Source organism: Triticum dicoccoides, chromosome 5B (genome assembly GCF_002162155.2).
Source record: "Triticum dicoccoides isolate Atlit2015 ecotype Zavitan chromosome 5B, WEW_v2.0, whole genome shotgun sequence".
Lineage (NCBI taxonomy): Eukaryota > Viridiplantae > Streptophyta > Magnoliopsida > Poales > Poaceae > Triticum > Triticum dicoccoides.
The window spans coordinates 300711330-300735502 of NC_041389.1; positions in this window are offsets into that span (position 1 = coordinate 300711330).

The following is a 24173-nucleotide window of genomic DNA, read 5'->3' on the forward strand; positions in this document are numbered from 1 at the left end:
CGCAGTCCGTTCGTCCGCCACACCCCCCTAACCTATCGAACCCGCAACTTTCCCCCTCCGGCTCCTCTGCCCGAAAACACGAAACACCGGGAATACTTTCCCGGATGATTCCCCCCTTAACCAGTACCACCTCATACCACGTTAGGGCACGCCTAGCATCGCTTCTTGACATGTCATGCATCGATATGCATCTGTTTACTTGATATTCATTGTTTCTTCCCCCTCTTCTCTCCGGTAGACTACGAGACCGACGCTGCTGCTGCCCAGTTCGACTACGGAGTTGACGACCCCTCTCTCTTGCCAGAGCAACCAGGCAAGCCCCCCCTTTGATCACCAGATATCGCCTATTCTCCTCTACACTGCTTGCATTAGAGTAGTGTAGCATGTTACTGCTTTCGTTAATCCTATTCTGATGCATAGCCTGACATTGTCGCTACATCTGTTGATACCTTACCTGCAATCCTAAATGCTTAGAATAGGATGCTAGTTTATCATCATTGGCCCTACATTCTTGTCAGTCTGCCTTGCTATACTATTGGGCCGTGATCACTCGGGAGGTGATCACGGGTATATACTATACATACATACATACTATACAGATGGTGACTAAAGTCGGGTCAGCTCGAAGAGTACCCGCGAGTGATTCACGGATTGGGGGCTGAAAGGACCTTTGTCCCGACGGCCCTCTGTGTGGATCTTTATGGCGGAGCGACAGGGCAGGTTGAGACCACCTAGGAGACAGGTGGGCCTGGCCCTGTTCGGCGTTCGCGGACACTTAACACGCTTAACGAGATCTTGGTATTTGATCTGAGTTGGCTACGAGCCTATACGCACTAACCATCTACGCGGGAGTAGTTATGGGTATCCCGACGTCGTGGTATCAGCCGAAGCCCTTCAGACGTCAGCGACGGAGCGGCGCGCGCCGGATTGGAACGTAAGCCTGCTCTTGTATTAAGGGGGCTAGTTCTGCTTTCGGCCGCGTACGCAACGTGCAGGTGTGCTATGGGCGATGGGCCCAGACCCCTGTGCGCTTAGGTTTAGACCGGCGTGTTGGCCTCTCTGTTGAGCCTAGGTGGGGCTGCGACGTGTTGATCTTCCGAGGCCGGGCATGACCCAGGAAAGTGTGTCCGGCCAAATGGGATCGAGCGTGTTGGGTTATGTGGTGCACCCCTGCAGGGAAGTTAATCTATTCGAATAGCCGTGATCTTCGGTAATAGGACGACTTGGAGTTGTACCTTGACCTTATGACAACTAGAACCGGATACTTAATAAAACACACCCTTCCAAGTGCCATATACAACCGGTGGTCGCTCTACCTCAGGGATATGAGGAGGGGATCGCCGGGTAGGATTATGCTATGAGATGTTACTTGGAGATGTTACTTGGAGGACTTCGATCTACTCTCTTCTGCCTGTTGCAAGACGAAGGTGACCAGAAGCGTAGTCTTCGATAAGACTAGCTATCCCCCTCTTATTCTGGCTTTCTGTAGTTCAGTCCACCGATATGGCCCCTTACACATATACCCATGCATATGTAGTGTAGCTCCTTGCTTGCGAGTACTTTGGATGAGTACTCACGGTTGCTTTTCTCCCTCCTTTCCCCCTTTCCCTTCTACCTGGTTGTCGCAACCAGATGCTGGAGTCCAGGAGCCAGATGCCACCGTCGACGACGACCCCTACTACACCGGAGGTGCCTACTACTACGTGCAGCCCGCTGACGACGACCAGGAGTAGTTTAGGAGGATCCCAGGCAGGAGGCCTGCGCCTCTTTCGATCTGTATCCCAGTTTGTGCTAGCCTTCTTAAGGCAACTTGTTTAACTTATGTCTGTACTCAGATATTGTTGCTTCCGCTGACTCGTCTATGATCGAGCACTTGTATTCGAGCCCTCGAGGCCCCTGGCTTGTATTATGATGCTTGTATGACTTATTTTATTTGTAGAGTTGTGTTGTGATATCTTCCCGTGAGTCCCTGATCTTGATCGTACACATTTGCGTGCATGATTAGTGTACGATTGAATCGGGGCGTCACAGCAACACTATGTAAACGATACCTGCACACAAAGAACAAATACTTGCAATTCGACGCGTAAGAGGGGTTGTCAATCCCTCTCGGATAAAAGATTGGTTAATAGATAGATTGGTAGATGCAAATAGAATAACGACAAAAAAATTCAGCGATGTTTTTTGGGTTTTTGATAATATAGATCTGAAAATAAAATATGCAAATAAGGAAAAAAGTAAATATCAATATAGATCTGAAAATATATGACGGGAAAATAGACCCGGGGATGTAGATTTCACGGGTGGCTTCTCTCAAGGAATAACACACAATGGGTAACAAATTACTGTTTGGGAAATTGATAGAACATCGAATAATTATGACGATATCCAGGCAATGATCATTATATAGGCATCACGTCCAAGATTAGTAGACCAACTACTATTACTCCACACATCGACCGCTATCCAGCATGTATCTAGTATATTAATATCATGGAGAAACGGAGTAATGAAATAAGAACGATGACATGATGCGGGCGAGATCTATTCATGTAGGAATAGCCCCCATCTTGTTATCCTTAATAGCAATGATACATGCGTGTCTTGCTGCCCCCTCTGTCACAAGGAAAGAACAACACACAATCGAACCCATCACAAAGCAGCACTTCCCATGGAAAGAAAAATCGATATAGTCGGCCTAACTAAACCAAAGATTTGACGAACAAATATGAGGCTACAAGTAATCATGCATATAAGAGATCAAAGAAAACTCAAATAACTTTCATGGATATAGGTCTGATCATAAACTCAAAGTTCATCGGATCCTAACAAACACACCGCAAAAAGAGTTACATCAAATAGATCTCCAAGAGACCATTGTATTGAGAATCAAAAAAAAGAGAAGATGCCATCTAGCTACTGCCTACGGACCCGTAGTTCTACAATGAACTACTCACGCATCATCGGAGAGGCACCAATGAGGATGATGAACCCCTTTGTGATGGTGTCTAGATTGGATCTTGTGGTTCTGGAACTTGCGGTGGTTGGAATTGTGTTTTGTCGACTACCCTAGGGTTTCAGGATTTTTTGAGTATTTATAGAGCAAAGAGGCAGTGTGGGAGGCCACCGAGGTGGTCACAACCCACCAGGGCGCGCCTGGGCCCCCAGGCGCACCAAGGTGGGTTCTGCCCCTGTCGGTACAACAAACCCTGGGTATGTTGCCCAGACTGTGCACAGGCACGGGAACAAGATTATGGCACCAGGCCATGATAGAGTAGAAGAGACCAAAATCTTCGAAGGACCAACATGCTGATCAAGAGGACCAAGGTCAAGCCCGAGAAGCAAGATACCGCCAGGAGAAAAGCCTCCCTTGCCAGGCAGACAAGCTCGGCAAGGGTCGGGGTGCCCCCGGAAGAAAAATCCAAGACATCCCAGCAGGGCCTACCGGGAGTCACGGAGGCAAAAAACCACCTCCACAACCACTCTACCACGACCCACGTCGTCAATTAATGTGGTGTCAAGCCGCAAAGTGATTAAGTGGCAGCCATTCGCCACATGGCAACCTATTTCTATAGAAATGCCTACAGACGACACCCGTCCAACGACGTGTCAAGTGAGCAGGCGTGAAGCTGGCAAAATAGCCCGGCAAGGCTTGCCGGGCAAGCAACAATGTGACATTGAGCGACGCATTTAATGCACTCTGTCAGCCCGCAGAGTTAGGTATGATAACACTGTTTGATATCTTATCAGTGCATAATGACTGATTTGCCATTGTGGTGACCCCTTAATCTATAAAAGGAGGCTCGTGGCAGCTGTAGAAAGGGGTTAGAAGGTTGGATGCTCACACACTCATACGCGCGTAGCCACTATCGCCCATAGGCAACCCCTGCCGGGCAAGTGTACTGTGCTCCACCACCATTCTGCCACCATCAATCCACCAAAGCAGGAGTAGGGTTTTATGCCTCACGGCGGCCCAAAACAGGGTAAAATTGCCCGTGTGATTTCTGCCGTGCTGCCCCACGTTCTTCTGCTCTTTGTACAACATGACACCCCCCCCCCCGCCGAACCTGCAAGGGACCCTTGGTCCCATAGGTGGCCGTGGTTTCCCACGACATCTTTGGCGTGCCAGGTAAGGGGATCACTTGCGCGAACCTGAAAGTGTGTGCAGCGCGTCATCTCCATCCCCATATTCGTCTTCGACGGTGCCATCAACCATGGCGCCCAAGAAGAAATCCGGCACGTCGGCTCACTCGTCCACCTCAAAGGCTCCGCCGCCCACATCCACCAATGTCGCGAGAGGTGCGGAAGCGCGTGAGGATGCAGACGCTACTGGGGATGTGGTCGGAGTAGGCGACACCATTACCACTTCCCCCACGGCTGAAGCAGGAGCGGGAGATGCTGGAGGAGAGGAACATCAGCAACACCTCGACAGCCGCGCTCCACGAGGTACGGGCGAAGGGGTTACTCCGTACACACCCCTTCCTCTTGTCGACGGGCACAACTGCAATGTGGCGCTCAGTCCGGGGTGAATCATGGCCCTCCGGTCGGCCCCATCACAGGAGCGACCGCAGCGCGTGCGCCTCCCCCGGGGCGAGTCGACCAAGTCGCTGTGCTCAACGGAGCCGCTGGCCCTCAAGCTCCTTTGCCACGCCACCATGCCATCCAGGTGGCCGCCCCGCAACAGCAGGGACGTGGTACTGTCACTGCTAGCACCATCAGGAGCCGAGCAACGATACAATCTGCATCATCATCACCTATGCCGAGTAGGGCTACAGAGTCCATGGCGCGAGCTCAGCTGCTACTGAGGTTCCCGCCAGTGGCCGAGCAGATGAATGAATGGCGTGCCACCACCAGAGTCTGCTGGTTTCGCCAAGGCTGGGGGTTCGCTGCAAGCTGCCCCGCCACAGCCTCCCCAAGTGACGACAACGGCTCATGCTACCGGTCATACGGGAGGGGCCACCCCCATAGTACAGTCCCCTCCATGGCAACCAGCACGAGCGCAGCAGAATAAAGAACCTAGCAACATCTTGATGGCCTCTACTGACCCTCAAGCGCGTTCAGACCGGCGGCGAGCCCCAGAGGATAGGCAAAGGGGAGACGCGCACGTTGGCATTTTGCGATGCCATGACGACCACCACTGGACCAATGGGTGCGATGATCCTGACATCGACGAGCCTGCGCTTGATATTGGCAGGTGCCTACCTTTCAAGGTTGGGTTCCCTGCCTTTAATCGTGAGCTGCAGCAAGTATGTTGGTCGTCTGTGTGCACGTTCAAGCCAGAGATACCTGAGAAGTATGATGGGAGGCTAAACCCGACAAAGTTTCTGAGCATCTACACCATTGCTGTTCAAGCTATCGGGGAAAAAGATGAGAAGGTATTTGCCAACTACTTCCCTTTGGCTCTCAAGTCCAATGTGAGGTCCTGGTTGATGCACCTGCCGGAGAACTACATTTCATCATGGGCTGACCTATGCCATGAGTTCATTGGTGCCTTCATTAGCGGCCATCAAGAACCGGGGTGGCCCAGCGATTTGCAGATTCTCCTGTAGAAAGAGGAAGAAACTCTCCATAAGTATTTGTAGAGATTCAACGGAGTCCACAGGAACATCCTGAACATCCATCCGGCAGCTATGATAGCCACCTTCTAGTCCAATGAGCGCAATCGCAGGATTCGTTCCAAGATGAACATACGGTTGCCCAATACTATGAAGGAGCTTTACACCTTGGTGGATAAGTGTGCTCAGATGGAGGAGGGAAGAAAGGTACCCAGAGAGGAGGATTGCATCAATGTCGATTCAGAGGATGATGATGAATCCACCAGTCAAAAGAAGAGCAAGAAGCGCAATAAGAGGCGCAAGGATAAGGCAGTGATGACTGTTGAAGGATCGGGCATGCCTAGTACTAACAAGACGGCTAAGGCCGAATCCCTCGGCAAGGAAGCTACCGTGTGCGCTGACTGGTGGGAGGTCGCGGCTGACGAGAAGGCCGGGAAGAGCGATGGGCCGTATTGCAAGATTCATCAGACCAAGGGCCATGACCTTCAGGAGTGTTATCAGGTTGAGCAGCTTGTCAAGAGGCAAAGAGAGCAGTACAAGAAGCATGACAAACAAAAGGGTCAGAATGTCGCCGGCGGTAAGGGTCGAGGTGGTGAGGTAAACCGCCCCGACAAATGCCTTTAGAACAAAGGAAAACCCGCCAGATGTCAAGAGAAGGAAGTCTGTGATGATGAGAGTGATGGAGGGGATGAAGAGGAAACCAGTGAGAAAGAGTTCCAAAAGGCCACTGACGCCCTGTGCATTGACGGGGGTGCATCCCTGAACACCTCTCACTGCCAACTCAAACGGTAAGCACGTGAGATCAATGCCGAGGAACCAGCACCAGAGGCCCGGAAACCACTCAAATGGTTACGCACGCCCATCATCTTTGACGAAGAGGATCATCCTGACCGTACCACTGCGGTAGGGTGTTTCCCATTGTTGGTCTCTCCAACAATTCGCAACCTCAATGTCACGAAGATGTTGGTGGATGGCGGGGCCGGGCTGAATCTGATTTCCCCAAAGGTTCTCAACAAACTTTAGATAATAGAAGAGGAGTTCAAGGTCACCGGCACATTTCAAGGAGTTAATCCCGGCAGGAATCATCCTAAGGGAAAGATCATGTTCCCTGTGACATTTGGAGGAGAGCTGAACTATCAGACTAAAAATATTGTGTTTGATGTTGTCGATCTCCCCTTGTCGGACAATGGGATCCTGGGACGACCAACCCTGGCTAAATTCATGGCAGCATCCCACTATGCCTACAACACCTTAAGATGCCTGGGCCAGTTGAAGTCATTTCCATTCCATCAGATGAGAAGTACGCGATCATTTGCATGGATAAGATGTACCGGGACGCGGTCGCGGCAGAGGTAGCGGCAGAAGTAGTTACCGCCAAGTGGAGTAGAGGAAAGAAGAAGGATAGCAAGGACACTGGCAAGGAATCCAAGAAGCATACCTCTTCGGAGTACGTTGCGCCTGTTGATGACTTGCCGGAGAGTTCCAACAGCAAGAGGTCCAAGGTTACTGCTCCACAAGTGAAGAAGGTCCTGGCAGGGCTGGTCGGTGTTGATGGTACTTTCACCGTCAGCACCACCCTTGATGACAAATAGGAAAGCACGCTCGTTGCCTTCTCACGGGCGAATATTGACGTGGTTTCCTGGAAACCATCTGATAGCCCCAGTGTTCCCAAGGAGGTAATCGAGCACCACCTTGCTGTCTGTCCACATGACCGACCTGTCAAGCAAAGTGTTTGGAAGCAGGCCTTGGAGAGACATCAGTTTATTGTAGAGGAGATCAAGAAGCTTGAAGCAGCCAGTTTACTCAGAGGAGTGCTACATCCCACATGGTTACCAAATCCAGTGGTGGTCCACAAGGCTAACAGGAAATTGAGGCTTCGCATAGATTTCACAGATCTCAACAAGGCTTGCCTGAAAGACCCATTTCCCTTGCCGCGCATTGATCAGATCGTGGATTCCACTTTGGGTTGCGATTTTCTTTCCTTCCTGGATGGATATTCTGGATATCACCAGATCTTCATGTCCAAGGAAGACGAAGAGAAGACCTTGTTCATCACCCCATGTGGTACGTACTATTTTATCCGCATGCCATTCAGATTAAAGAGTGTCAGGTCTACTTTTGCAAGGGCAGTCCAGACTGGTTTCGAGCCACAACTGCACAGAAACATTAAAGCTTATATGGATGCCATTGTGGTCAATACCAAGGACAGAGCAACTCTTATCTAGGATCTGGAGGAGAAGTTTGCGAATCTGCGCAAGATCAACTTGAAGCTCAACCCGGAGAAGTGTGTGTTTGGTGTTCCTTCCGGCAAGCTACTTGGGTTCTTTGTGTCTCATCGAGGGATCGAAGCCAACCCCGACAAGATTAAAGCCATCGAGCAGATCTAAGCACCAAGGAGAGTCAAGGATGTGAGGCGTCTGGCAGGGTGCGTTGCCGCGCTAAGCAGATTCATTTCCAAGTCTGCCTAGCGCGCCCTGCCATTCTTCAAAATCCTGAAGAAGGCAGGACCCATGAAATGGACCCCATAAGCAGATGTGGCCTTGCAAGAGTTAAAGGACTACTTATCCTCTGTGCCCACCTTGGTTGCTCCCAAGCCACAAGAGCCGTTGCTGCTATACTTAGCAGCAACCAACCAAGTGGTTAGCGCAGCCTTGGTGGCACAAAGGGAAGTGGACGAGGCAGAGAGTGAGCAAGGACCAGCAGAGTCAGATAAGGATCAGGGCAGAAGTGAGCACGACAACAAGAGCAACCCCAAGGACACGACAATGAAGAAAGTAGTGCAACGCCCAGTGTACTTCGTTAGTTCCTTATTATAGGGGCTCGATCGAGGTACTCTGGTGTGCAAAAGTTGATCTTTGGCCTCATCATGGCCTCAAGGAAACTACACCACTATTTCCAAGCCCATGAGATCACAGTTGTCACTCGCTTCCCATTGCAAAGGATACTCCAAAACCCTGAGGCTACCGGCAAAATAGTGGAGTGGGCTTTGGAGTTGTCCAGTTGGTCTGAAATTTGAGAGCACATCCGATAGAGCCTTCCGCTCCTGGCAGGGACCCTGCCGGAAACAACTCCTCACAACTTGTCGGACCGCACCCTCTAGCCGGGCCCATGGCCCCCACAGACGAGGAACGTGCCGCCGCAGTTGAGGAGGTGCCGCTAGTCCTCGTTGTCGAGCCGCAGGCTCCAACTTGGGCAAGGCATATAGTCCACTTTACAAAAGGAAGCCCAATGGTGTGAAATTGAAGTGCGTCTGCTGTGAAGAAGGAAAGGAACTGCTGTCTGAGATACACAAAGTCATGTGCGGCTTCCACATTGGATCAAGGGCATTCATTGGGAAAGCATTCCGACAAGGATTCTATTGGCCAACAGCCCTCCAAGATGTGGTTGAGCTAGTCACCAAATGTGAAGCCTGCCAGTTCCATTCCAAGAACATCCACCTGCCTGCCCAAGCTCTTTAGACAATCCCTTTTTCATGGCCATTTTTGGTCCGGGGGCTGGATATCCACGGCCCTTTCCCCGAGCAATCGGGGGCTTTGAATTCTTGTTTGTTGCCATCGACAAGTTTACAAAGTGGCTGGAAGTGACTCCCGTGAGAAAGGTGACTGCTCAGTCAGCTATGAAGTTCTTGAAAGAGTTGGTGTGTTGTTTGGAGTTCCGGCAAGGATCATTACCGACAACGGCACCCGGTTCACGAGCCGCGCCTTCATGCAATATGTTCGTGCCCTCGGAAGCAAGGCCTCATTTGCCTCTGCTGCACATCCCAGAAGCAATGGGCAAGCTGAGAGGGCGAACAATGAAGTGCTGCGGGGACTCAAGACAAGAACCTTTGATATGATGCGGAAGCACGACAGGCGATGGATCGATGAGCTGCGGGTAGTCCTTTGGTCCCTTAGAATAACACCAAATCGAGCTATCGGGCACACTCCTTTTTCTTGGTCTATGGGGCAGAAGTAGTTATCCCCACAGAACTCATTTATGGGTCGCCTTGTGTACTTGCCTATGATGAAGTAGCGCAAGATCAGCACCGGCGTGACGATGTTGTGCTACTCGAGGAGAACCGTCTCCGGGCTGCTACGTGTGTTGCACGCTATCAGCAAGCCCTGCGTCGCTATCATAGCCGCAGGGTTCCTGCCCGGTGTTTTGAGGAAGGCGACCTTGTCCTTAGGCGCGTTTAGTCCGCCAAGGGTACAAACAAGTTGACACCAAAGTGGGAAGCCCTTACAGGGTAGTATGAGTCACCAGACCTGGCGCAGTTGAAATGATCGATATGCTTGACTAGAGGGGGGGTGAATAGGCAACTAACAATTTTTAGCTTTTCTTGACCAAATTAAACTTAGCATCAAAGTTGGTTGTCTAGATGTGCAACTAGGTGAGCAACCTATATGATGCAACAACAACAAGCACACAAGCAAGCAAGGGATACAAATCTTGCACAAGTAAAGGTAAGAGGTAACCAAGAGTGGAGCCGGAGGAGACGAGGATGTGTTACCGAAGTTCCTTCCCTTTGAGAGGAAGTACATCTCCATTGGAGCGGTGTGGAGGCACAATGCTCCCTAAGAAGCCACTAGGGCCACCATATTCTCCTGACTCCCTCACACAATGCGGGATGCCGTGATTCCACTATTGGTGCTCTTGAAGGCGGCGACCGAACCTTTACAAACAAGGTTGGGGCTATCTCCACAACTTAATTGGAGGCTCCCAACGAGACCACGAAGCTTCACCACAACGGAATATTTCTCTGAGGTGACCTCAACCGTCTAGGGTGCTCAAACACCCAAGAGCAACAAGATCTGCAAGGGATTAGTGGGGGAATCAAATTTCTCTTAGTGGAAGTGTAGATCGGGGCCTTCTCAACCAATCCCTAGAAAATCAACAAGTTTGATTAGCTAGGGAGAGAGATCGGGCGAAAATGGAGGTTTGAGAAACAATGGAGCTTGGGAGGGAAGAGGTAGTCTTGTTGAGGAAGAAGACCCCCTTTATATAGTGGGGGGAAAGATCCAACTGTTATCCCCTCACCCAGCCCACGCGGTGCGGTACTACCACAAGCAGCCGCGGTACTACCGCAAAGGGTTGTAGTACTACCGCTGGACTGTGTGGTACTACCACTTGCACGGTAGTGACCAGACGAGGCCCTGTTGCATAGGGCAACAAGCGGTAGAACCACCTGAGCGGTACTACCACGCGCCCCTACGGTACTACCATAAGGCAGGGCTCATCTAGGGCTGAAAATGCACGGAATAAATAAATTACTTCTGTAACAACTTCCACTGAGCTTGGAACTATGCAAAAATCTGGCACGGTTCTACCGTTCACATGGAGAGGCACTACTACGTAGGAGCGGACGTAAAAAACTACATCTGCGCCTACTTCCGCATGCGTCAGTGTCAGGGCTGGAGGCAGCGGTACTACCGCTCACCAGGAGCGGTACTACCATTGTGACCTGCGGTACTACTGCACCCTGGAGTGGTACTACCGCAAGCCCCTGCAGTCCTATGCTCCCTTGAGCAGTACTACCGCATGCCACAGACACTTTAGCATTTGGCAACCTTCATTTTGCAGAGACAAAGATAAAGGGACGATGCTCCAACGATGAGAAGGAAAGGTGGTGCAACAGAATAGATGTGTACATGTTGATTCCACCCTAACCTTTCTGAAGCGGACCCCTCTTAATAGTACGGCTTCCCTATGACTCAAAACCACCAAAAAGAACCGTAGAGAACAACTGTCCTCGATAAGCTCCGAGGGGCACTGAATCGTCTTGTGCCTAGATATGAAATATCTAAAATGCTCAATGCACACGATTAGTCCACAAATGTACTGTCATCAATCACAAAAACCACTCAGGGAGAAATATGCCCTTACAATCTCCCCCTTTTTGGTGGATTGATGACAATACAGGATTTGCACATGGAGATATAAAATGAGTATAGGCAAACCCAAAATCTATAAAATATGGAGAGGCTCCTCCTAGATGTGTGCATTCCATAGATACGCTCTGGACTGCAAAACACACATATTAGGATCAACACTCCCCCTATAGTTTATAGACAAGGCAACCCTTGTAACAAGATAAGTGACAATAAGCATGGAAGCAAGGTATAGCAAGTGAGCATGATAATGAGATACTAGACAATAAAAGGATAATAAGCACAAGCTAAGATAATCTCACAAGCTACTAAGCATACTAGACAATAAAAGGATAAGAGTGAAGGCATATGTGTCACACCATATGAAAGGATAAGTCTCCGGACTCACACGCAACTAACACAACCAAAGCAAACGACGAAGATCCAATGAAAGCAAGGAGACAAAGCAAAGACTCGCAAATCCTACACTCTCTCCCCCTTTGGCATCGAGACGCCAAAAGGGCAGAGAGGACACCTAAGATACATGTGGTAGCTCCGACTGAAATGATCACCCAACGCTCTCCTCATCAGAAGCAGCAGGAATGGTCTCCTCATATGACTCAGCCTACTGAAAGCCCTGCTTTGACATCCAAGCAGCCTCGGGAGTGATGTTCGTCTTAGACCTGCTCGAGACGTGCTCACCAAGCTTCCTCAAAATCTGCTTGTCGAGCTGGCGACTATCCTTCTGAGCAACGTGAGCCTGGTATTGCCCCTTAGCCTGCATGCAGAATAGAGCCTTCACCTTGTACTTGAGCTTCTTAGCCCAAGATGGCTCAACAGAGGGAGGTGCATACCCCTCAGAACTGTCCTCTGCCTCCTCCTCCTCAATCCCATCATCATCGAGATCCATGCAAGTAGCTTATGCCTCAGCCTGGGTATTGGTGTTAGCCCACTTGTTCTTCTAGCGCAGCCTGATGGGATCATGGCGAATCCAGTTGGGAGCATGAAACTCTTCACGTGGAAAGATCTTCTCCCAAGTCTTCCAGATCAAGAGGTGCAAATAAGGTCCATAGATGGGAACCTTGCAATGGAACACCGCAAACTGAAGCTCACGCCACATGATATGAGAGACATCAAGTGGTCGAGGTTGTTGACGATGTGCATCCTCACAGATAGGAATGCACCTTGTCCTTGTCGCCTATGCGAGGAAAAAGAGAGTTGTGGAAGATCCAGTGCTCGATGTCAAGAAACGGGTTCAGCACATAAGCCTTCTTGCCACTGGGTAAAGACTTCTCAACAAGGTAGGGTCAAAGCTTGTTCTTGGATGTAGACTCTAGGTTGGCATGCGGGCGGACACCAACGGGCACATCGAGCCCCTCATCACGAACATGGAACAGATCCATGAACTCCTTCCGCTCAGCAAACATCCTCTTTCCATTTGTCATTCAAGTCATGGCCTGCTTCACATTCGTGTGGAAGTGGATAGAAGCAAAAAACTAAGACACAATCTCCGGGTCAAAGTCAAGATGGAATGTGAGGAGCACCTCAATGCCAAACTGCTCCACCAAATCCAGTGTCTCACCAAAATATGACTGGTTCTTCCTTAGATGGTCCATGTCAATCCACTAAACGGGTAAGTAGATGTTCTGCTTGGCCTTGATCACATCTAGAAAGATGAGATTTTGTTTCTTGGTCCAAAACAAGTCATTGCCCCTGATGAGTTCCCTAGGCTTGATGTAGGGGTTGAGCTTCCTATGAATCAGAAACTCTACTTGACGAATTTCATCCAAGCCGACAACTAGCTCGTTTATCTTGTTAATTGAGGTCTTGACGTGGCGAGTTGGGGCACTGTACCCCTCAGGAACCTCTTGGTTGCGAAGACGCTTTGAGCTTCTATCACTGTTGTGATTCGAGCGCCAGGAACCGGAGCCACCACCTATGACAGACAACGCAAACACACGAGAAGAGCAAGAAGGATTATTGCAAAGACCAAGGCCAAACCAAAACAAAACACATAGAAATGAGATTGGGTGTGACAAAACACAGTAATTTTAGTCAAGCGGTAGTACTGCAACAAGACGCGGAAGTAAAAATTTACTACTGCTCTGACCGTGGTAGTATAGCACCGGGTTGGCGCGGTAGTAACATGCTCAGAGCGGAGGTAATTTTTTACGCCCGCGCATCGAGCAGTAGTACCGCTCTAGGGAAGCGGTAGTACCGCACGGGGCCCGCCACGGGTGGTAGTACCGCTCCAAGCGGAGCGGTAGTACCGCACAGGCGGATCTTGCAAGATCGCATCTAAGGAGATCTGTAATGATGAACTACTACCGTTGATCAAAACTACATAGTTGTATCACACCAAATAGCATATCTACTGCACAAACACTCTCCAACAATTTCCTCTTGCAAAGATTTAGCCAAAAATCACAAGACCTACACATGCATCTCCCAAAACCGAGAAGCACAAAACAAGAGACAAAGAGAGAGGGACAAGGGGAGATAGCAGGGTCCATGACAAGTGGGCGAGGTGGGGAATGATCCCACCGGTTGAAATGAGAGGAGACTGGCCCGAGACGGAGATCCGGCGAAGTCCTCTAACGCCGTTCTTGGGCAGGAAAGAGAGAGAGAGAGAGAGAGAGAGAGAGAGAGAGAGAGAGAGAGAGAGACGAAGTGAGGGGAAGGGATGAATGGGTATGGGGGAGTTGGAACTCCCCCTGCTCGCGCTTAACCCCCACGCGGTCTCGGTAGCACGGTAGTACCGCGGATCATCGCGGTAGTACCACCCGGGTGGAAGTACTATACCCAGGGAGGTAGTACTGCTCTACCAGTGGCAGTAAAAAATTACTGCAGCAATGGAAGCGGTAGTACCGTGCCGTGGTTGCAGCTGTGCAAGCACAGGAGCCACCCACCTCCAGTGGTAGTACCATGCACTACAAAAAAAAGACACATCTGTGACATTTTGGGTCGAATGAATTTTTTTCTGTCATGCTTATGACACGTCTATGACGATAATTGTGAAAAAACCGGTATCATCATAGATGTGGTGGGCTCCTACTTCTATGACAAAATATCATGACAGAAAATGGGCCTTTCATCCTGGGTGGGCCGGAGACGCAGTTGCATGACATTCTTTGGGCCGTCCATGACGGAAAAAACCATGCTAGAAGCGAGGGCGAGGAAAATATCGGGGTGTTCCCGGTTACGGTGGGTGGTCGGGGCCGAGCGATGCATGGAGTTTTGCACGTTTCTCTCGTACACGCACGCATGTGGGTGCGAGGCGTTGGGCTCTAACTGAACCCGAGCGAGGCGTTCGCCTACTGAACCGAGGATTATGCTGTAGGCTACGCGTTACTGAACCCGAGCGATCGATCGATGGCTGTTAACTGAATCTGATCAAGCGATTCCTTCGCTAGTGCTGCTAATTGAAGCCGATCGATGTTGTCTCTTGATGAACAGTGAGTGTTGTTGGTGGGGTGGATGAAGAGTTCCCGGTGGGGGGTTGGATGAACAGGACCCCGTGGTAGTAGAGGCCGTTGCCGCTGGATGAACAGGACCCCGATCGAGCCGGTTGGGGGTGGATGAACAGGACCCCGTGGAGGGCTGGATGAGTAGGACCCCGTGGAGGGCTGGGTGAACAGTAGCCGGTGGAGGGCTGGATGAACAGTAGCCCATTGAGGGGTGGTTGAACAGGACCCCTTGGAGAGGGCTGGTTGAACAGTAGCCGGTGGAGGAGCGTGCGGTGGAGGCTGGATGAACAGGAGCCTGTGGATGAACAGTCGCAGGTGGAGGCTGGAGGAGGTTGCCGATGGATGAACAATAACCCATGGAGGCTGGAGGAGGTCGACGGTGGAGATGAACAGTATCCCGGTGGAGTCCCGTTTTGCCATACGCCACATTCCTCCCTATGAAAAGGACCCCCGTTTCGACTGTAGCGCTCCAACACAAGTCCGTTTACTCTGTTTTGCGGTACGCCACACCCCTCCCGATCAACAGGACCCTGTTTCGACCATAGGAGGTCCAACAGAAGTCCGTTTCCTCCGTTTTGTGGTACGCCAGACCCTTCTCGATGAACAGGATCCCGTTTCGACCATGGCCGGTCGAACACAAGGCCGTTTCCTCTGTTCCATGGTACGCCAGGCCTCATTTCCATCGGCTGTTCCGTCCAAGCCGGTTGGCTCCCGATGAACACGACGTCACATTCCGTTCTAACCCAGCCGGTTGGCTCCCCATGAACATGACGATGACGCAGTTTCTCTATTCTGACCCAGCCATGTACACGAGCCCTGGCCGTACGTATGCGCGATTAGGCGTTCGAGACCCCGCCCATATGTACGTATGTGGCCCTTTTTACTTTCTTGCACCCTGGCCGCTGTACGTATGTGTACATGCTACGTGCGCGCCTCTACTATGACACGTGTGTGCCTCTACTATGACACATGCGCGCCTCTACATCGACTAGTATGTACGTACACGTTTGCGACCAGAATGACAACACTACATACACTTCGACCAAGTGGGTCGCTACTGTCAGGCACTTCCTTGCGTGCGAAGATGTAGCTGGTGGGTCCCAGCAGTCAGGGGGCGAATCATTTTTTTGCCCATAATATGGACGCACTTCCTTGCGTGCAAAGATGTAGCTGGTGGGTTCCAGAAGTCAGGGGGAAACGTTTTTTTCACAAAATACGGTGGCCCGTCCAGTGGGTCCCTGCTATCAGGTGGAGGAATCATTATTTGGCGTATAATAAGGAGGCACTTCCTTGCTACTGCCGTGGACCCAGCTGTCAGCCTCTCCACGTACAGTACTCTTCCGATGGAAGTCGTTCCTTGACCACGTTGACCACACCGCGCCGAAGCACCAGGGCGGTGGACGACGGTGAGTCCTAGGAAGGGGACGACGTGGAGCTGGGGAAGACACGGCAGTGGAAGCCCACGCGGAGAGGAGTACGAGGGTTCACTGGTTTGGCTGCGGCATGAGGCTGCCGTCGCCGCAGAATAAGAAGGGGTGTGGTTGAGTGGATGGCCTGGCTAGTGGTGGAAGTAGTAGGGGGCGGTGAGGCCTCCGCGGCATCACAGCCGGCCACGGGAGGCAGGAGCACACGGCACGACTGGCGCTGGTTTGGGCGGCTGGAGCAAGAAGACCAGAGGTTGAAGAAGCACTACGGCCGTTGGATGGACATCGTACGGTCGCTGGACCTAGAATCGTTCATATTGACTAAGTTGACAAAGCCCTTCGTCCCCGTCAACTTAGTAGGCCCACAAGTCAACCTCCCACTATGGTGGGTCCCAGCTAGCAGGGGGTATTCATTTTTTTGTGCGTAATAAGGAGGCACTTCCTTGCTTGCGAAGATATAGCTGGTGGGTCCGACCTGTCAGCGGGGGGAACGTATTTTTCGCAAAATACAGAGGCCCTTCCGATGGGTCCTAGCTGTCAGGTGGAGGAATCATTATTTTGCACGTAATAAGGAGGCATTTGCTTCTGTGTGGCCATGGACCCAGCTTTCAGCCTCTCCACGTACAGTCCACTTCTAATGGATGTCATTCGTTGACCACGCCGCACCGAGAGCACCAGGGCGGTGGACGATAGTGAGGCCTTGGAAGGGAACGACACGGAGCCAGGGAAGACTTGGTAGTTGTTTCCCACATGGAGGGGAGTACGAGGGTTTACTGGTTCGTCTGCCGTCGCTAGAGAATAAAAGCAAGTGTGGGTGAGTAGAGGGATGGCTAAGCCAGCGATGGGAGTATGGTGGGGCGGTGAGGCCTGCGCGACAGCATAGCCGGCCGCGGGAGGAGGGAGCAGGTAGTCCTGCTATCGCTTGTTTGAGCGGCTGGAGCAGGAAGAGCAGAGATTGAAGAAGCACAACGGCCGTTGGATGGACACCCAACAGTCACTGCTCTCGTGTGTTGACTAAGTTGACACGGTGTTGCGTGTGCGTTAACCTTCTTTTTAGGAAAGCATACGCGTAAACCTGTAGTAGGCGCACAAGCCAGCCTCAAATCTGTGGAAAACAACATACAATCCATCTGCCATTATTTCTAATAATTTACAGCCCATTTGCTAATTCTTAAGAATTTTTTTGGATCCCATCTTCTTTTTGTTAGCATTACACCCCATATTGTGGCCACGGTTAAAAATTATACGTAATTTTGCATATTTGGGTGCGGTCAACTGTTTTTAATCCCGAAATATCGAGTCACATTCAAACTATTTTGAAACAATAATTTATATAAATATAAAATCTAAATAATTGTCCACGCATAAAAGTCAATGGAATTAAAATCTTGTAATGAAAAAAAATTGAGACTAATTCCTGGTTTGATGTGTATTAAAAATGTACAACCCATTTCTGGGCAAACCGAATGAACCTCTCCTCGTCTTGAAAGATTTGCAGCCCAGCTAGACTGATAAAGCAAGTAGGCCTCGTTTGGGTATTTCTTTTAAAAAAATAGAACTGGGCTAGCCATTTTCAGCAAGAAAAAACACAACTGGGCTCATTATGTGGTAAACATAAATAAAACCCTGGCTAGACGGGCCACAACCCCCGCACAGCCCCGTTGTTACCCTGACCCATCGCTAAAACTAGTATAAATAACAACTGCTTGCTCCTCAAAAAAAAATAACAATTGCGTGACCTGCTGGGTCCCTGGTGTCAGCTGCTCATAGTGTAATTCTCTCGTTTATTGACTATGTTGACAATGGCTTGTGCCCCAGATGTCCAACCATTAGGAGGAACCATTTTTTTGGGTTTGTACTAATGAGGCACTTGCTTGCGTAGTGCCATGATGCTGGTGGGTCCCTATTGTCATCCTCTCCATGTACAGTCATCTCCTTGTTCCTCTCGGTTGTTGGCAATGTTGACAACGCAAGAGGGCGGCGCACCGTGCACGGCGAGCGAACCAAGGCGGAGGACGACGACGAGGCCTCGGACAGAACAAACAGGAGCCATGGAAGATGCGCCTGTCCAGTCACAGGCGGAGGGGAGTACGAGGGTTGACTGGTTCGGGTGTGGGTGCGTGTTGGGGCTGACGTTGAGGGGGAATAGAGGGACGGACTGGCCAACGTTGGAGGGTACGGTAGGGTGGCAGAGGCGCAACCAGCCATGGGAGGCAGGAGCAGGCGGAGCCGACGAGGTGGTTTGGTTTGGGCGGCTGGAGGAAGAAGACAAGAGATAGAAGATACACGAGAGATGTTGGATGTCAATCCAACGGCTGGTAGGCAGAATCGTTTGTTGACTGGCTAGTAAGTCGACACCACCTTGGATAGGCTATTTCCTCGTGGGTCCCAAATGTCAGAATCCAAATCTGTCACGGTCATGCAGCCTTTCTTATGAAAATTTATAGCCCATTTGATGTGCTAGTTCGAAATAAGTTTGTGGGTGCTGGTGGGGGCTAATCACTTGGCTTCTGTAATGCACAGTGAGCTCAAGCAGCCGGTGAGAATGATGTTATTTCCATTGGTTGGGATTTGTTGCAATATTTAACTCTAAATTAAACGAATGGCAAGCCGTTTGCCTTGTTTCAAAGAAAATATGACAGTCACAACCGAGTTGAAAAGGGCAAGAACATCTAACTCTAGCTTACAAACTGTACAAAAGCATGAGGGTTAATTGTTCATCCGGTTTAGACAAAACCCAGGTTGAAAAGGGCAACAATATCTAACTCCAGCACTGTTTTCGGCAGTCACGGTCAAATGGATCGGTCAGGTCTATAGAATGAACATCCTGGGTCGTAAAATTTATTGGATTATGACCACAATATGTTGTAAATAGAAGCCCGACATGTTCAGAAGCTCTTTTGCCCACCCGAAACTCCTTTTTTTGCTCTTCGACATACCCATCCGTCAGAACCATGCTGCTGATAAACTTAATCCTGATGGACAATAGTAACCTCGCATTCAGTAGGAAGAATGTCACAAATCTAGTGTTTGCATAGTTGGCTACATATTGTTCTAGCGTTATTGTCTTCAATCGAATGTCATGAGAAGTGAGAAAATCCCGGTGCTTACGAATCCACCGATTGGTTATAACTTTCTTACCCCATCCTGTTGCCTAAATAGACATGAAGATTGAAGACAGTTAAGGTCTAAAAAAGAGTGTCGAAAGAGCAACGACTAAATGGTTAATTCTAGTAAACTATATGCGGGCTTCCAATGTGCGTGAAATTATCACCTTTATATACGACTTCTCCATACATGGAAAGCATTGCAGCAAGCCAATAATCTTGTTCAGATCAAAACTATTCTTTTGGATATATAAGATCTTGACAGAATCCAGCAACATTGATAGGCCATCCATGGAGAAACTGTTCATTGAGCATAGAACATAATATTAGTACAAAATGTGTACTCCAAGATGATATATAACTTATGAGCAGAAATAAAATGCAGCTTATGGTTACAAGTGTAGATGATAATATAAAGTACCTGAAGAACTGTGGAGCCAAACACCATATTGAAATGAGCATAGAGATCATGTATTACACCCAAGGTCTCCAGTTTAGGCGCAGAGAGGACGGTTGTTTGCGACGGTGAATAACTAGAATCAAGGATCAAACTTTGAAGTGAAGGGGCATCTTGGATGATGAGCTGAGCCTCATCTTCTTGGTGCTGGGGTCAGCCGACTCCATTTTCCTCGGGGATGTCACGTCGCGCTCACCGATTTGAGTAGAGTAACGAATGATGAGCCTAGTTGTAGTGCGAGTGACGAAGAAGGGGAGCTGGGGGTTTTCTGTAGTAGTGAGGAAGAAGGGGAGCTGGGGGTTTTCTGTAGTAGTGAGGAAGAATTGGAGCTGGGTTTTTCTGTAGGAGTGAGGTGAGGAATTTGGGGGTACGAGTGGAGCGAGCTGACTTGAGGTGGGTGGGAGTGAGGAGGAAGAAGAGCACCCATGTTTTTTTGGGGGGCGGTGTGCTGGGTCTGGGTAGCGCCTCTCATTAAGTAAACATATGAGATTTTGAATTGATTTTATTATTTACTAGGGTGGATGGGTTGTTTTGTCTTGGGCCCAGAGAAACAATTACTACTTGTACACTGGAGACACTCTACAGGTACGCAAAAAAAAACAATTACTACTAGTACAGTGGATACACTACCGCTTCTGGCTCCTCCTAGGTCATCGAATCGTCTCCCTCTATTGAATGTCGTTTTACTTTTGTTCACCGACATGCGGACCATGCAGCGCACGGGCCCAAATGCCATCCACCAAATTAGAAAGCAATATGCAGGCGGAGAGTCACCCCGGTCATAGCATGGCAATAACGAGCCATCGTATCACCAAACCCCACCTCCCCGCAGTCTAAGTTTGACGGATGAAGCAACCATCATTTCACTCTTCGCTGAATCCCCTTCTCCCTCACCGTCTTCAAGAAAGACAACACTCGCATCTGCCACTGTTCTTCTCTCCCAATGAAGGGAAGGTAAGCGGATCCGTGATGTTGGTATATTTTCGTTCAGAGAAAAAAAGAACTTTTGCAAAGTAGTAACCGATCCTCACTCTCTTTTTTGTTTCATTGTCACTGTGATTGTGTTTTCCTTTCAGTGGTCTCCTAGTATTCGTCAGTTTCATGATGGACCAAGGAGAACTAGGCAAAGATCTTCCTATATTGGAGCAGACGTGGGAGGCTGATCCCCACGAGACAAAGATCTCTAAGAAGATGGAGGCAGCCACCGAGCCAACCCCAGATACGCTCACGGCCACTACTGAGATGGTCAACGCCCAGTTTGAGGTTACAACCCCCGTGGCACTGCAGGAGCAGTTTTCCCCCTTCGAGGATGTGTCCCCGCCCCCCCACTGAGCTGCCCAAGGTGATTTTATTCTTTGTCGATCTCGATTGTGGTTTTTCATCTAAGTATGTGGTGATGAATAATGCAAAATCTTATTAGCTTCGATGCCATGCTATACATAGTGGTTTAAATAACTTCTGTTTCTTATACTGGAAAGTAATTCAGAATTTGCTTCTGTTTCAATTAGAGCCCTGATGCAGACAAGGATTTTGTGGTTGTACATGTCACTCGCTATGAGGCGGATGACCCGAAGATACGCACTGGGAAAACATAGTTCTTAGGATGTCGGATCCTGGAATCCATTTGCGCTTATACCGATGTCGAGTTATATTCCAGCCTCACTGTTGTCAGGCGTGTTGTCCAAGGTGTACTGAAGCACAAGAAGTTCAAAGCTACTCATTCATTTGTGAGGCATACTGTTCTTGTCAAGCTTACACAGGAAGATGACGTGGCATGCCTCCATAAACAAGTTTATGAATGGCAAGGCCACAGGGTTATCTTCATGAAGGTTCATAGGATTGAGCTGCTCCCGGACGTCCTCGATGATGTTCATGGCAAGGTCTATCTTGTGTCCAACCCAAATTAGATCGAGGCATGAAATAGTTGCCCCAGCTAGTGTTTAATAGTAGTTTGGATTGTGTCTAATTATCCGAACCTTGAATGTTATCGAGCCCTCTGGGCTAGTACTCTGTTTGAATCCGTCTATGGGAACTGCTGCTACTTTTGCGTGCTCGTGAATCATGTGAGAACCATCATAATTGTTGCCGAAACAGATGCGTCCTCACTAGTTTTTTCATGAATATGGCATGGTAAGACATAAGTTGTCACGGTTTATCATACGAGCAGTGTGTGTTTGATGAAATAGAGTACTCATTCGAGAACTGTGCGCCGGCGTATACATAAGTACTTGTAAACACTGTTGGTGCTACCCCACTTGTAAGCAGTTGTGCAAAACACGACACATTGGCTCAGCTCGCTTCAACACTAGGCTATCGACCAGCTAACAATCAACAATCTGCTCTCTGAAATATAAGCAACTATGTATCTTATTACAGTGGTTCATGAAGTTAATTAAGGCCGCAATGTAAATTCCAAACGTTCACACGCTAGTCCAGCGTTCATGTGGAACACTCACATTAAACTCGGCTTCATAAAAAACATGAGAAGTATAAGTTAAGCAATTTTATACATCTCAATGATTCATAGAACATAACAAACATATACTAGTTCACAGCAAAAGAAAAAGTTGTGAGAAGGTTTACAAATCAGGAAAAAACAAGCAAGGCTTCTCTGAGTAAAGGGCCTCCCGACAGGCTTAAATTTCCTGGAGTTCACTCTGGTTTTTTCTTGTTGCCACCATCCAGGGTTAGGTTCTGTCATTCCAGAATAACCAATTATAATTGTGTTATAAGTTGGAATGCCGAACTAAACCATGCAGTGTACTGACCAGCTGAAATTCTTGTGCATTCCACTAAATTTACGCACGACTATTTGCAGAAATAAGCAGACCAAAATGCCTCTTGTCCGCGCACCTGTCCCCAAAACCGCCGTGTAGCCGTGCCAGCTAGTCCTCGGCCCATGGATGAACTGGTAGAAAGTGCATTCTGGACTGGGATGTAGTTGTTTTCGCTCATCCCTGCACTCCAATCAGGAAGTAAAACATACGAATCAGCTTCTTTTAGATTGCGTTGGTCATTCTACCTAGTTACTACCAATGTAGGAATACCTGGAACACTGGTGGTTAGAGGACGCCAACTAGGAATATCATCTCATTTTGTGAAGTTGTACTAAAACTGAGGTGTGTACTTTTGATTGCGCAGATAGAAATTATATGGAGACAGACATCCCTGTTTGTGCAAATATGAAATACGGTTATTTAAACAGTGACAGATATTTGCAGTGGCGTATGATTAACAACAACATCTATTGTGTTATAATTGGTACTAGATTGACAGTATGAAAGTGCCCTTAAGTAAGTAGCATCACATCATATCAACACTGCCACTAGATTAACATGCAGAACAATAGCATTAGTATTACTCTCATGAGAGTAGCACATGGTCAGTAAATGTGCAATCAAATTTGTGCAGTTCCACTGGGATGAAGCAATGTTAGCGGTGTGAGATTTAAGAGTAACTGCAAAAACACAATTCATGGGAAATAAAGCAAGACGGAAGCACTTCATAAAATGGTGGTGGCATCGCTTCAATTTATCGATGGCACTAGACCATTACTTATAGTGACATTAGGTGGCATTGATTAATGCTTCATGTGATTTTACATTAACGGTAGTGATATGGGCGTAGGGACAGCAGGGGGCATAAAGTGGTGAGGCAGATGTTGTTGCCTAGCATGGCAAACACTCAGGCAGCATGTTTGCATTTGTCCCATTTTTATCTCCTCGGCGACATTTTCCTATGTGAGCACATGAAATCTAGACCTGCTCATTCTCATTTGTGTTGTCCCCCAACACGCCTCACTTTCTTTCTTTTTTCAACCAAGAGACAGGTCCACTTCCCCCCACCCTTCGCCATCACCATGCTTTCTTTGCCTTTTCAACCAAGAGACCGTTTGGGTAGCCAGTATCTACTACTTTCCCCCATTTCCTCTTAGAACCAAGTCCTAGATTCATGCTACAGCTTTCCCACTTTCTTCCCTGTTTGAACCAACTCTTAGAGTCGACTGTATGAACTAGCTTGACCTCTAATAATAGTAAAAGTCTAGGTGGCTTTGGAACAGCCAACAGAAGTAGAAAAAGATCCACACGCAACCAAGTGGGGAGCTGGGGTAGTAGAGCAAGGCAGGTTTTGAAGGAATATATACCTGAGGGTCGTCGGCATGTGGCAAAGACAGCGTCGGGAGGCCGCATCTTGGCCACAATACCGTAGGGAGGAAGAAGGGGTCGGAGGCCCTCCCGAGCCGGCGCTCTCTTGGAGAGAATGGCACGGCCGCCGATCGAGACGCATGGGCAGTCGTTGGTCTCCTCCCTCGCCGCC